The sequence below is a fragment of the Mycteria americana genome, chromosome 8 (assembly GCF_035582795.1).
Source record: "Mycteria americana isolate JAX WOST 10 ecotype Jacksonville Zoo and Gardens chromosome 8, USCA_MyAme_1.0, whole genome shotgun sequence".
NCBI classification, from domain to species: domain Eukaryota; kingdom Metazoa; phylum Chordata; class Aves; order Ciconiiformes; family Ciconiidae; genus Mycteria; species Mycteria americana.
In genome coordinates, this window is record NC_134372.1 from 1,413,666 (window position 1) to 1,428,474 (window position 14,809).

Sequence of the window (14,809 nt, forward strand, 5' to 3'; positions counted from 1 at the left end):
GAGGTGATTTTTCCCAAGGCCACGCATTGTCTCTTTGGCAGAATTCAAGTTGGAGCTTGGGATTTTGCAGTCCCTGGCTGATGCTTATGATATTTTTCTGTTTGAAGACTTCCCCTTCCTGCAAAAACATGCATACTGGGAGATGAACAAAACAACCCTAAGCAGATTTGAGGCTTCGCCAATGAAAATGCAGAGAAAAAGAAGGGATGAGAAGACACGTCCTCCAGCCCATTTTAGAAGATCAGTTCTAGTAAAGAGGAATTATATTTTAAGAACCAGACAGATTGTCTCAGATTTACTATCTTAGAGGACAGCAGTGAAGGCAAAGCATTTTTCTTTAAAGATTATGATTACCTGACAGCGTCTTATCGTTACCAGGAGAAATGACCCTGATTTAGAAAAGATCTGTTCATTTATAAGTAGCTGTTGCTTTTTAATAGTACAGTTTTTTCTTACTGCTATTAATATTAATAAAAATAGAACTAAGGCCCATGTCTTTACTTGGATGAAACTTGTGATTTAAAATGAAATTGGGAGAGCCTATTAGATCAATCCTTGGATTTTATAAGCTGCTAGTGGCAATTTATGTGGCTGTGAGACCACAAAATCCTTCCAGGTTCTGCGCACAAGCTGCCTGTCATGCCTTAGCTTCTGGCAGCCTGTTCCCTCCTGGTTCGAGCCGGCACGGCCAGGTGCCCGAACAGGGCGTCCTTGAGCTGGCAGCGTCTGGTGACAGCCCCACAGCTTCGGACAAGCTCTTTGCTGTTAATGGAGCTCAGACCAGTATCGCTTGGCTCAGATTTATGCGCTGTGCAAGTCATCCCTTTGAGAAAGCTTTAGCGTTCCTCCTTGTGCTGGGACTGACGTCCCCTCGCCGCCGTTATTTATGGCAGGGCACTTTTACACCCCACCTGACTCGCCGCATAGCGATAGTAAACAAATCTATAAGTCCTTTCCCATTTAGCTCCCAGTCTAAAGTGAGCTGTATAGTACAGCAGCCAGTGTAGCTGTAAGGGCAAGCTGCTGCCGGGGAGTTTTGTTGAATGGAGTACAACAACCCCATCTGGCTTGATCATATCCGCTCAGTTTATCAAAATAGATTTTTCCCCGCCATTTGATAAAGTTTAATAGAGCAGAACAAAAACCCAAATGTTAACATTTACCATACGGTGAGGCAAAGGGAGATGCAGTTACATCGGTCGTGGGAAGCTCGCAGAGGAGCCCGAGCTCTGTTTGCACCCCGGTTTGCTGCCCAGCCGCGGGAGCAGTGCCCGGCGGCAGGGGAGGGGGCTCTGCACCGGCTCCCCGCTCCCCTTCGCTCCCAGTCCTCGCTGTTACAGAGTTTGGTCTCCAGCAGCCCCTACAGAAGAAGCCGTCTTCTCTGTTGTGATGAAAATTACTGGAACAGAGACTTACAACATGTTGACCTTAATACATCGTTAGCTGTTGCTGCTGCTGTTGACTTCTTCGGCGTGTACAGCGTGGTGCATCCTTCAGTTCTTGTTTGTTCAAAACACCGTTCCTGTTCTGGGGTTGCATTTCTAATGGTTTCTTATCAGAAACGATCTAACCCCCTTGGTATCCCCAGCGCACTCTGAACTTGCCGGGGCGGGAAGCCCGGTGTGCGAGGAGCGCGTCCCGTGCTCTCTGGACCTGGGCAGGGATTTGGGTTGGCGTTGGTTTGCTGTTAGAGGAGGCTCTTCGTTCTCCTCTGCTGTTTCAAACGTTAACTGAGAATCAGACCTTCTGCCTTCCCTTGAAATGACACCAACATAAAGAAGTTAAAATAAGTGTCTTTTCCTGACGTGCCTGAAGCTATAAAATGATTTGTGTACAAAATCAAACTAAATAAATCAGAATCTTTTTCTCCATGTTTGGGAAGGTTAAACCTCCAGCAGCAATGGCAGCAACGCATTGCACTCGGAGTTTTGCAGACATAATGTCACTCTTTTATTTTATTACACAATGCCGTTCACCCTAAATTACATTTTCTTCTTTTAATTTATTTGCATGAAAAAGATGGCATGGCATAAATCATCTTGTGTAGGTTGCTGGGTTATTTGCATTTCAGAGGTTGTTTTTAACTTTGTATTAGAAAGGCATTTGCAATCGAGAAGCTTTGGGAGGCATTAACTTTCAGTGATTGGTGGTTCTCAAAAGGTGATGAATGACGTTCATTTTGCTTAGGACAAACATCCTGAAGTTTGTGCCTTTCTGAAGAACTTGTCTGAGGCAAAGACTGAAAGCCAGTGAGCGATGCTTTCATCTCGGAAGTAATTCCTCTTGGAAAAGCAGGATAGATGGGATCAGTGTGGTCTCTGAAGCCAGCAGCTCAGCACTGTTCTTGCAACGCAACGTCTGCCCATGGGGGTCGAGTTGCTTGCTCTCTGCCTTGCCAGAAAGGAGGTGGTCAGAGAAGTTCATCGCGTGGAGGGCGGTTTGAAGAACTGCCTCTGCTCCGGAGAAGGGAGGATCATCCCAAAGGTCTCGCCAGCACTGCCTGCCTGCGCTTGTTGCTGCTCTTCGTTACGGCGCTTGCTTAATGGCATCTGACACAGGGCAACTGGAAGTCTGGAAGGCTTTAATGAATCTTCAGATGGCTATTTCCTGCTAAAAAAAATGTGATGAGAAGCTGTATCTGAAATTCAATACAGCACGTAGCACACAGGGAACAAAACAGCAGAGTAAAACGTATTTTATTAGCGATGAACTGAGGCTGCACATGAAAGAACCCTTTAAATATCTGACATGTTAAATGCATTATATTCCCCTTCAGGAAAGAAGTAGTCAAAGGGACAGGGCTGATGAACTGCGCTTATTAACTTGACTTGGCGGTGATGAGAATGGTATTGACAAAAAGGCTGTGGTAGACATCAAACGCATTTACTGCCATCGTGAAGTTAGAGCACTGCTCTGGCAAAAAGTTGGAATTACTTTACACGTGGATGCAAGGTCTCCAGCGAGAGGCTCATCATCTGGAGGTGAGGACAGTTCAGGAGTCGAAAGCAAAGCAGTGAAACACATCCGCTGCCTCCAGTAGGCGGGAGCTGGAGAGCGTGGAAGCCAGCCCCACTGCAAGGCACCTGCTGAATCAAGGCATGAAAGGGACCCGCTGGAGGAACGAGGCCATCTGCTTGCTAAGAGGGTGGTATTCACAGCTCTCTCAAGATGCGGGAAAATCGCTTATCGCTGCGTTTTGCTCCTTGTTGATTCATCTTGCCATAAGCTTTTGAACAGGTTGCTTCCTGCTCCATCCAGCTTACTCTCTAGTAGGATGGATCTACAATCAAGTGGTCCTTAGTGGTACACAAACACCCTAATAACTTTTGTAAATTGAATTTTGGAGTTGACTGGGACTATCTCTAAGTGTCCAGTATGGAAAAGCATTTCTAGAATCCCAGGTGCCACCAAAACAGCTTTATCGTGCTGAAATGTGTAAGTAAATAACTGTTGCTCTCCCTCCTTACAGGAGACTGCTACTCTGTAGTTTTCTTCTCAGAAAAGCTCCCTTAGCATGAGAGACTGTGCGTTTCAGGTTTCCCTAGGTAAGACTTTGATACCTTTTTCTGTATTTTTTGCACTACCTACCTTCAGGTCCTTTTTGCAGGTCCCTCTCTGTATATCAGCTGTGCATTAGTACCACAAGAGCTTGTCTTCAGCAAGGAAGCCATTTCATCACATCTCCTTATTGCTGCTTCCCCGAAGACAGAATTGCAGAGGAGATTGGCAGATGTAATCGATCTTTGTTTTGTCAAATGGAGACTTAAATGTGTGAAGATTTGTCCACTCTCTGCCTGTTATTAAGTTCCTTCAAGTTAAAAGGGATTTTTTTTTTCTTGGTAAATGAAGGGGAAAGACCTAAGTGAAACATCATTTACATTCAGGAACAGCTGGAGCTGGGGAAGCATGCTAACCAGGTTAGCAGCCTCAGCCAGAATTATGTTATAATATAAAGTGGATTTAAAAGCCAATAGACAAACTGAGGTCCTCCAAGCCATCAGTTTGGGAAATTGTGCTAATGTCAATAGCGTCCAGTAAAAGCACCGAATCCTGCTCTTCTACAGATGGATAGCCCTTTTTGTTCTGTTTACCAGCCTGGGACTGTGTGTTTCCCAAGTGGGAGCCCAAGGAATGCTGCTCTTGGGCAAGTTTTCTGTGCCGTGGGATAACAGAAAGATTCAGGACCCAGTTATCAACACGTTATTATCAGTGGAGTACCTAACCCCATATAGTACTGTAAATGGCGTGAAGCATTAGCGTTGTTTGTAACAGCTCTGCTAACAAGCACGGGATTCACGGTGGAGCCCAGTGAAAGTCTGGCTCCTGGCTCCCAGGCTGCCCCGTGTCACGCCGGGGGCTGCTGCGGGACCGGGCTCGTCCCCTGTGGCTCATGCGGTGCCAGCTGGGTTGTCACACGGAGAGGAAAAGGGCTCACCCGGGAACGCGCCTCTTGACGCTGCTGAGGGATGAAGAACTGGCTCCACCTGTTCTGCGCGAGTTCTCACAAGCCTCGCCGGTGTGTTGGTTCACCTGAGCGGCTTAGACTCAAGGCTTTGGCTCTTAGAAACTCGGCCATTCAGAAATCTCTGTTAACTCCCACTTGAAAAGCGGCACGGGCTGTTTTGTACGCACCGTGTTCCACGGGCTCCTTCCTCTCCCGAAGGGGAACGTGACGCACCTTGGCGCTGGGGGCTGGATCCGGGAGCTGCCGGGGAGCGCACGTCCGCGGGCTCGCGGTGCTGCCAGGGCAGCAGCCTTCTGCGCCCGGAGGTGTCCCTGCCTTAATGTGGAAACAACTGTGGAAAGCTGGCCATCGTCTTCAGAGCACTGTGGGACTTCTATAGCAGTCTTCTGCAAGCGGTGTCTCATTGGCCGTAGCGAGTGACCCCTTAATCACATCGACAAGTAAGCGCTCACGAGTACTCCTATTGACATCAGTCAGACTAGAGCTGCATCGTTATAATTTAGCAAATAACTATTCAGTTGTTTAGACTATAAATGCTTCTAATTTATGTAGAAATGGAAGGCATTTCTATCTCATTCATTAAAGAAAACATGATGTGAATTATCACTTACTTAACATACGCAGAAAAAGGCAGATTTTAAGCAGCATAACGCAATAAAAAGAATGAATCTTTTCCCACCAGTGGCAATGTGAGATTCTCGGTTAATGTTTCCCATGTTTTTCTCTTACCGAACTGGTAAACTCAGGCTGAATCTAATGCTGGCTTCTTTCCAGATAAGATGTCGCCAGTCAGGAGCACCCGTTGTTTCGAATTTGGTTAATTCTTTAGTTAGTGGTGGATGACTCCAGCGTGGTCTTGCAGAGCTGCGTGGCTTTATGGAACTAATATCGGCAAAGTGCAAACAAAATTTCTGCTAGAGATTTGCTGATACAACTCTGGGGTCATACACAAACTGTGGACCAGCTGAAAGAACCCAGTGTATTTTGTGTTGACTGGGATACGGCTCTGCTTCTTTGGAAGCCATTAAAGTCCACAGTCCTGCCAAATTCCTGTTTGGAAATTGGATCCCCCTCTCCGTGAACTTCCCTGCAGTTCCACGCCGATCAAACATGGTCTTTAGCATGTTCTTCCAGGCAGGCATGCAGCATTCGGTTGCTGCCATGCTGTGCCCCAGGGGACAGCGAGGATTGTCCCTATTTTTGGGGTCCTTCAGGCTGAGTATGGAAACAGCCAGCAGCATCACCACGCAAGCTGACAAGCTTTGCACAAGCACAGTAATTTTCCCTATCTTCAGCTTAATGAAATGCCAGGGGTTTAAAATGTCTATTAGGCTTGAAAGTGGTACAGGCTGCCTGAAGAAAAGGTTTTTTTACAGCTTTTAAAACAATTTCATACTGTGTTCTGCTGATGCGGCTGTCTGGAATTTCAGCTGGTGTAGAGCATAGTGCGGCGATGGTGAGACTGTCCCTCGGCGTCCCTGGGATTGCACACGCCTGGGGGGTGCTGGGCCCCCGGGCGGGGACAGTGGCCCGGGCTGAGACTCCGTCGGTGGCTGGTGGTCTTGGAGCTGAGGCGGGATGGGGAAGAGCCAAGAGGCCCTTTTGGGTTTCTCCTTTCCCCTGGTGCAACGGATAGCCCGTCCCGTGAAGAGCAACACCTGGTGCTGGCACCAGCTGAATTACGAAGTGTTGAGTGGGTTAGGGAAACAACACATGTCCTCTAGGATAAAGAGGAGAGAAAGCAATGAAGTGCTCAAACAACAACAAAAACTAGACCAAAATGTTTGTAAATACATATGGCACAGCTTTTCTGAAGCCACACTTTTATTTAGTTTGATAGCAGTGCTGGAATGCTATTTTTGTCTGTTTTTCCCCTTTATTCCTGCTGGTAAATACATAGTAAGAGCTTTCCTAATTAGGGAAACAGAAGTTTCAGAGGGAAGACTGTTTCCTTGTCAAGGCATTCTCCCACACTTGGGAGATGGATGCCTTTTTGGTAAATCCCCAATTTCTTAGGAAAAATTGTGTTCCAGCTGCAATTCATGCATAATCTCCTGAGTAGCAAGGCTAGATAGTTTAAAAAGAAATCTCTGTAGTAACACAAGGAGAAAAACAAACTGATAACTCCTGACAGATTGATGGCTTCTTCCTGCATCTAAATCTTTATAGATTAGCGTGTCTATTTTCTTTTCATGGATATGTTTGTTAGCACTATATCACCGAACCTAATCTGTATGGGAAGTGTATTTATCCTAGAGCTGCGGGGCATTTATACTGTTCACTTGTCACCCGGAATAATGGAGAGGACAGGTAAGATAATTTCAACCGTATTAAGGGTTGAGAGATGGCTGTACGTATTTTGATAACGGGACACTCAAGAGTGAATGATCTGAAATGCTTTTGTTACATATTTGTTAAAAACACACCTTTTAAATGGTCTTTTTTCCTGTTTTTCCTCTGTTCTACTGTTAAAGGAGGGCGCCTGGGGTTGCTCTAGAACAAGGAGACGTCAGTAGTCACTTTGGGCTTACCCAGGGGACTACCGGGGCAAAGTCGTGAGGGAGCGTGAGAGCCTCTGGTCCCCAGGCAGTGGTCTGGTTCAAGCACTCCCAGATCGCTGCTTCCCCAGTCCCCACCTCTTGTGAACAGGAAACGGCGCTGAGCACGGGGAGACGTCTTTGGGCACAGTCAGCTCTGGGGACTGAGGCAACGCTCCCAGTCGCAAAGGTACTTCACCTGGGAGACAACCGAGCAGGGGTTTATTTCCAGACCTATTGAAGCAGCTGGTCTCCAAAAGCCCTCTCCTAGTCTTTATCCTGTGGCCAGCCAGTTTGTGGGCGAGACTGTGTTAGTTAACTGCTGTTTCGTATTCAGGCATCAGAGGAGCCTCTCCTGCCGTCCTGCTGCTTTGCCAGATGCTCTCCATTTTCTGGCTGTGCAGTTGATTCCTCCTTTCTAAGCATAACTCTTTGTAACCACCTTCACAACGTCTCGTCTTACTGATTTCATAGCACTTCCACCATCGTCAGGAGAATTTTGAATTCTGGTCCTGTCCTCCAGAGCTCTTGCAACCACTCCCAGCTTGCTGTCGTCCACAATGATATCAGTGTCTTCTCTGCTCCAGCCCCTGGTTCTGAGCAGGAGCACACCCCGGGTCTCCACTTCATCTGTCCTCTCCTCTTCACGGGGGATGCTAATAACCGCTCTTTGGCGGATGATTTTCAGCATGCTTCATACTCGCATTATGTTAATTTTACTTAGAATACGCTTTTTGAGTTTTACTTGTGAGACTGCTTTATGGAACTGCGTATAAAGCCTTCTCTCCGAGACACGCTGTACCTCACGCCGCCTCAGCGATGAGGTCGTTTGCCCCTCCTGTGCCTTCCCTCCCCCCCATGCCCTCGTCTTCCCTTCCCTGACCAAATCCTCCTTAGGTTTGATTTTATTTTTATTATTTATTCTTGAGAAATTTATAAACTTATATTGGCTATGTCTCTTGGGCCACCATCTAATCTTCTAGGTGATGACAACTTGATTGATGAATAATAGATTCCAGTATCTTTGCAGCTGCCAAAGGGAGCCATAATTTCTACATGCATCCCTGAAGACAGAAGCAGCGTTTGTCCTTCTCCAGGACTCAGTCTTTAATCAGCCCAAGCTGACTTTACGTTACTGAGAAGTTAGTTTCATTGTAATATCCAAAAGAAAGATTTGGAAACAAGCCGTTTACATCGTATTAGTGTGTAGATGAGGGGCCCAGTGTTTTGGGTGCTGCAGAAATCCTGTAAGCGATATTCCCTGCTCCGGAAAACTTTAATATTAAGTAGGCAAGGTAGACAACTGAAAGGACCGGAAACAAACACACAGGGAAATTAATTGAATTGGTGAGGGATAGATCAGTGGTGCAATGGAGATTAAAAGTCAGTCGCTTTGAAATCCAGAATAAAACTTTGTCATCACTCTGGTGCCATTTTTTGATGGCCTGTGGAAAATACAGAAAAATGAAACTGGTCCCTTGAAAACATTCCAAATTGAAGAACAGCATGAAATGTGATTTTATCTTTTCAAAGATGGGGAGTTTTTAAAATTCACTAAAATCCCAGTAAGAACTCTGAAACCAGATTTTTTTCAATTATTCTGTATTTATACTCTCAAAGCAGAATGTAGCTATCAATATACTTGCTTTATAATGTTAGCAAAAAAAGTACTTGGAGAAAGCCGAATTTCACCTTCTTCCATTAGTGTGGATACGAACGAAAAGTGGTTATGAATCACTTTTCATTGATAGAAGGAATTTATTTGTCCATTTATTTTACTGGAGTGTCTGCTGAAAATGAAGTTCTTGATTAATGATCTACAGGAGGTAACGCTGAAGAAATCTGCTTTTGCAGCCGCAAGGGAACTCTGCCAGGACGTAGTGGGCTGTATGGAACAGGACTGGGAATACGAACCGTACAGACGCATGGGCAGAGCATCGTGCGGAGACAAGGGTCACTCGCCGCTGAGCAAAAGCATTGCTCCTGCCACAGATTTGGATGGAAATGTGTCAGGTGAAGTTGTTCAACAACCCGGTTGTCAGAAATAATCATTAAAGTAATTCTGCTAGAAATATAAACAAATGCAGGTTATGTGTAGGACATTAGCATCATTATTTCCCCAAAACTTTTCTCTCTAACAAAATAATGGAGCTAGTACAGCGCAAAATTTTAAATAAAGATAATGTCGAGCCGAGGAGGATCTGGTGGCCGGGATTAACGGCGGCTTTCGGAGCAGGCTCACCCGGGGCTGCCGCTGCCCGTGCTCAGGCGGGCTCTCTTGCACTCGCCTGCTGCCTTTTCATTTTACTTTCTTCCTGGTTCTTTTTTTTTCTTGCACAGCTTATCCTTTACCATACAGGGTATAAATTCTCCCTTCTGCTATTTTCTGGCCTGCACTGCTCTTATTCTTATTAGCCCCTTATACTTACAGTTACAAAATGCGAATACGCCAGACAGCCACTTCACCCCTATCTGAGAGCGTTTCTGCCTATAGGTCCATTGTAGTCCTTAAATAGCACAGTTTTTCCTGCCTGAGCGGGCTTTCTGAAATTAAAAGCCTTTTCAAGAGTGCTGCTACACTTTATAAATCATACATCATATGGACTGTTTATTGTACACAGATTTTAACAAGCTCATTTTTCAGCTTGCTGGTGGCTTTTCCCACAGCCCACGCATGCTGTACCGCTACCGAGGCCTTGGGGCCGGGAGGGGATTGTTCTCAATTTCTGCCTCACTCTTTCTCTTTCCCCTTTTTATCATTTGCAGCATTACCAGTGTTACAAGGCGGTAACAAATCAAGTCTTATCCGTGTGGAAGATTTTGCTGAAACTGGTGAACGTATTTTTGTGCAGAAAAGAAAAAGGTATGCAAATAAATGGAAGGTATGTGCTGCTCCTGCAGGAGCTGTTCATCTAGTGAACAGCATCCTTATAAATACAGGGTTTTATCTGAAAACGGATTGCTACTCGCACAGGTACTTGCCAAATGTGCCCTGACCAAGCCCAATTTGACCCACCTGCAAGAAGGTGAACCTGAGCTCAGCGCTGAGCGCGTTCCTCAGCTGCGTGCTCCAGCCCGCGGCTGTTCACTGCAGCTGGAGGTGAGGGGCCGACCCATAAAGCAGAGACGCAGCTATGGAAAATTTGCATATTGTGCAAAAAGATTGCATGCTAAGATTTCTCCTCTGCAGCCTGAGCTAGGAATTCAGTCCGCGGTTCGGAGAGCAAACCGTCCCTCCTGGGCTGCTGGCGGCCAGGGCTGGGCAGCCTGAGCCGGAGGCGGCAGCGCCCGCAGCCAGCCTGTGCTTCCCGGCAGCAACGTCCACAGCGGCATTTCTGGGTCTAAATATTTCCCTCCTCAGGCTGCCATCCTACAATAAAGAAGAAAGCAGTTTCCCGCAGAAACTCTTTCTGTGGACAAATGGTGTTCACTTGAACATCCAATCTGCCGTTGAAAAAGTCTTGACCTTAAAAATTTAATTAGTCCTGTTAAGAAGTTTGCTGGAAATTGTTCACGAGGTCCTGGGCCGGTGAAGTTCTTTGGGGTCCTTCATTTGACTTAAGCGGGAGTTCAAGCAAATCTTCTGTCATGAAAATAACTGGAATCAATACTTCATCCTAGAGAATGGGCAGCGTGATAATGTGTTAACTGCAGTTTTGGCTTCTGATATACTTTTTACATCATCGGAACTGATGAAGCATTTTATGAGAGAAAAAGAGAAAAAACCACCAAATCAGGGAGTATTCCCCTAGGCTGACGAGTACATGTGGTGTGATAATACTATTATTAACCTCAGCTGGGAGCAAATAACGAATGGATTCAGAGTAGAGAAAGAGAAGTCCATGCAAACAAATCCCAACCACTTGTAAAAATGTCTTGAACATAAAAGCAAAAAACCTGCAGCTGTTACATGAGGCTTATTTACAAATATACATATATGTATAGGCTTATTTACACGTATGCACTCGCTGACGCTGTGGCCGTCTCTGGAGAGCAGGCAGCTGCAGGAAGACTGTCCCGGAGAGGTGCTTATGGGGTGCTGCCGTAGTTTTTGGCTGAGCATGTATAATTAATTTAATCTTAAATCAATTTTCAATATCCATAATGAAGCACCTCTTAATGGACTTTTGACTGGTCTAGTGTCAAGGCAGATTGCGCAGCACGGAGAGAAAGGAGAGGAACAACTCCCCTCGTTGCGTAAGCTCGTTGCAGAGCATGAATAAATCATTCCCTCTTGCTGGCAACTGTTTCATACGGCTCTAAGATTTCTGAAGTTAACTTCCTTCTACTTTAACAGATGCCTGCAGTTTAAAAGCAGCCACATCCTCTTAAGAAAAAGCACCTAATTTATGTGCTGCTTTAAACTTTTAATAAAAGAGCATGCTTATGAACTCTGAAAAAGAGAAATAGCTGGGAATGGAGGTTAGACTTTCCGCCGGGTCTGAGATGAGCAGCTACCAGGAGAAGCTGTCTTCTGGGGAGTTAACTGCATCTCCAAAACGCCGAGAGCCCTGCAGTGCTGCTTTGAGCTTTTTATTTAACTGTATGAACTGTTTTCTGTTATAAAGGCACTGGGTAAGGACTTTCTTCGCTACCATTCAAATATTACCTCATATTTTTGGGCTGAATTTCACATACTGTCTTCTGGGAATTTCCATTCGTTTCTGCCCTGGCATGATGCTATTAATAATGCTGCTGTGTGCTCTTACTGCTGTTCCCCTGCACCGAGTGCTGTGTTCCTGATTTCTGAGGCAACACGGAGAGTTTTAGTACAATTGCATCCATGAAAGTCAGCCACAGCTATATTGGTAAAGCTCTTCATAATGCTTCAAATCTGTAATTTTCTCATGAGTCTGGATAGCAAGTTTTCTGTGGCTCTAGAATATGAATGAAACCAGGATAATCTGTTTAAGAAATAAATTTATGTCCTTGATTCATCGCCTGTGGTGCACACATGGCTATGCTCCACCTTTGAAAGGTGCTGAGGACTTCACTATGAGAAAAAGCTGGTAAATTTAGGGACAGCTGAGGATTTCAAAGCTAAATGTTTATTTGCCCCGTTCCCACTGGGAAATTCTGCACTGTGCTCGGCGTTTTAGCCATGTTGAAGGCTACAGTTACCTTTGCCGTTTAAAGATTTCCCTAAATCTAACAAGAAAAAGATGGGGTTTGATTCCTCCTCAGAAAGCAGCTGCTTGTGTTATTAAGAAAAGACGACTCCCCCCAGCCCCCCAATTCCCATGTTATTCCACAACAGGAAATATTGTTTTCTAAATAATCAGAATCCCAATTCAGTGTATTTTTAAGCAAATACAGTAGTTCTCTCGTGTTCAAATCTACAAGATTGATCAAGGCTGCCTGGAGAGTGAGTACCTCTGTATCGACAACAGCTCAGCGTGCCCTGCTACCGACTTTCTCTGGTTTTGTTTCTTTTCTTGTTTTTTTAAATGTAGGCAACCTTCCCTATAATGAATGTCTCTGTGCCCAGTCATCCCTTCGTTGCAGCATCAGGAAAAAAACCAGATAGATGTTACCATTTGCCTAGGTAAGATAAATAATGATTAGGCGGTGGGTTTCTCATCTGAAGATGGATTGGGCAATAGAAGCCATTCTCTCTGAAATTTCTCTTTTCAGGTGGCTGAGAAGCAATTTCAAGCAACGGGGAAGTTCTGGTCCGGTAGCGTTCATCACTTCGTTTCTAGTAGAGAAATTAGTCATGATGTAAGTAAATAATGGAGAGAGTGTAAAAGGCAGAGCGATGCAGCATTTTTCTTCATCTTTTGATTGCTGCATTGCAAAAGCCATTGCCATGGAGAAGCGCAATCTGCAGCACGGCAGCTTTCTCTGCAAAAAGATGGCAGTGTGATTAGGCAGGAGATCACCTCCTGTGAATGCCTGCCTGGTTTTATACCCAGAATACCCTCCTGATTTTATAAACAAATCTGTTAGCAGCTTCTAAAAGGCTTTCCCCTCCAATCACCCATGCTCCCGCACCCCTGCCGAAGGAGGTTTTCTTTTCTACTCCCTTCTGGTTTCGTACAGACTGGCAAGCCCAGAAGTGCAAAACAACTGTGAAATTGGTAGCACACACCACATCTCCAGGAGCGAGTGGCTGGGAAGGTGTAACTTTATTCCCAATCCAATTTTGCAGGTTAAAGTGGTGGAGGTGCACCGTGGAAGTGTTCCAGGTTCGGGGGTCTCTCTGAAGCCCGCTCCCTGGAAACTCAACGTTACTCAGCTAGTGCCTTGCTCTTATTGAGGGGTCTCCCCCAAGTCGCATGTCCAAAATTGTCTGTGCTCCTTTGAGGTACCAATAAATTACTCTTAATATATATTGAATTGTTCTTCCAGATATGCTGTTTGTGGCTTATATGAATGGAAAGCGTGTTCTCTGCTCACCGTAACTGCTACCAGCGCGGATGTCATAGGAGGAGAGGGCAAAACAACACAAAAATCTTGCAGATTTCAGCTTGAGGAGACTGAATTTATATATGTATGTGCTTTTTTTTTTTTGTCTGGATTACAGCTATCACTTCACAAAAGATATATTATAAAGGATATATTATAAACCCCTGTTTTTTGGTCTGTGCACAGACGTGGATGGAGCTTTGTGGCTGTGTCTGAGATCGGTGCCTCACGCACCTTTTCAGTTTAGCTTCTATTTCATTTCAAGGCCATGGGAAAATGACTTTTGCTGCTCCTTCCATTTCGTATTCATTCATCATTTTCATATGATATCTACGCAGAGTTGTGTCATGTGTTATGCAGCTCAGCCACACGGAAAGCAGCCAATGTTAAAAATCAATTTTTTTCTCGGAACCAGAAACTAGGAGCTGTTTCTTATCACGCTTCAAGAAAGTGAAAAGTAGCACTGGCTCAAAACCTGTGGGGTTTAGTTTCCCAATTCCTCATATGTCCCTGAGATTTCAGAAAGTTTCCTTGCTCATATTGGATTGAAAGCATGAGCTTTTGAAGATTTTCTTGGAAAAACAAACCAAAACCGGTGTTTGACGTAGAGCCAACGACACATACTGTGAGGTCACGAAGCCGTGTTTCTGTAAATTGATTCTTTTTTGGTTTAGCGCTAGCCAGCCTGGCTGTAAGGAGTTGTATGACACTGGGGAGCAAATGGTGACAGGCCGGCCTGGATTTGGCTTCTTCATTTTTCTGTCCTGTCCTGGAGTTCAGCAGAACTGGCTGCCGGGAGCCAGTTCAAGAAGCGCGTAGGAGGCTTTGGCTCACCGCAGGCTGTAGCCGGTGGCCGCACGGGTGACGCCAAAGGGCTCGATCCCGGAGTTAAGAAAGACCCAGATGTTTATTGATTTATCTTTGCTGTCCTCGCTGATAAGCAGCTCTCTTTTGGAGTCATGTGCACTCCTGCCGAGACGGAAAATGATTGCGATTGAAAGCACTCGTGACCCCTAAACATGACAGTTTGGGAGATTTTTTTTGCAGTTAATGAGTTTTGGGTTTTCTCCAGCTAACTGGCTGTCTGCCAGATGAGCCCGATCCTGGGTCCCTCCCCGCTCCCTTGCACGAGCTGCAGGACGGTGCTTCCTCCAGAGAGGTGAAAAAAGGAGGAGTTTGGGTACGTGTAGAGCAGCATCGTCACCGCCCGTGTGTGGCATTTCCAGCTCCCCATCCTGCTGGTTTGGGGACGCACACGCGGTATTCTCATTTCTACGGTATCTGGAGGAGCAAGTCTCCATCCAGCCTTCTGCTTAAGCAGGAAAGTTTATCTAAAGAGGTCTCTGAGGTGATTTGTCAGGGTGATGCTTTGGAGACCTGCAATAATTTAAACTGTATC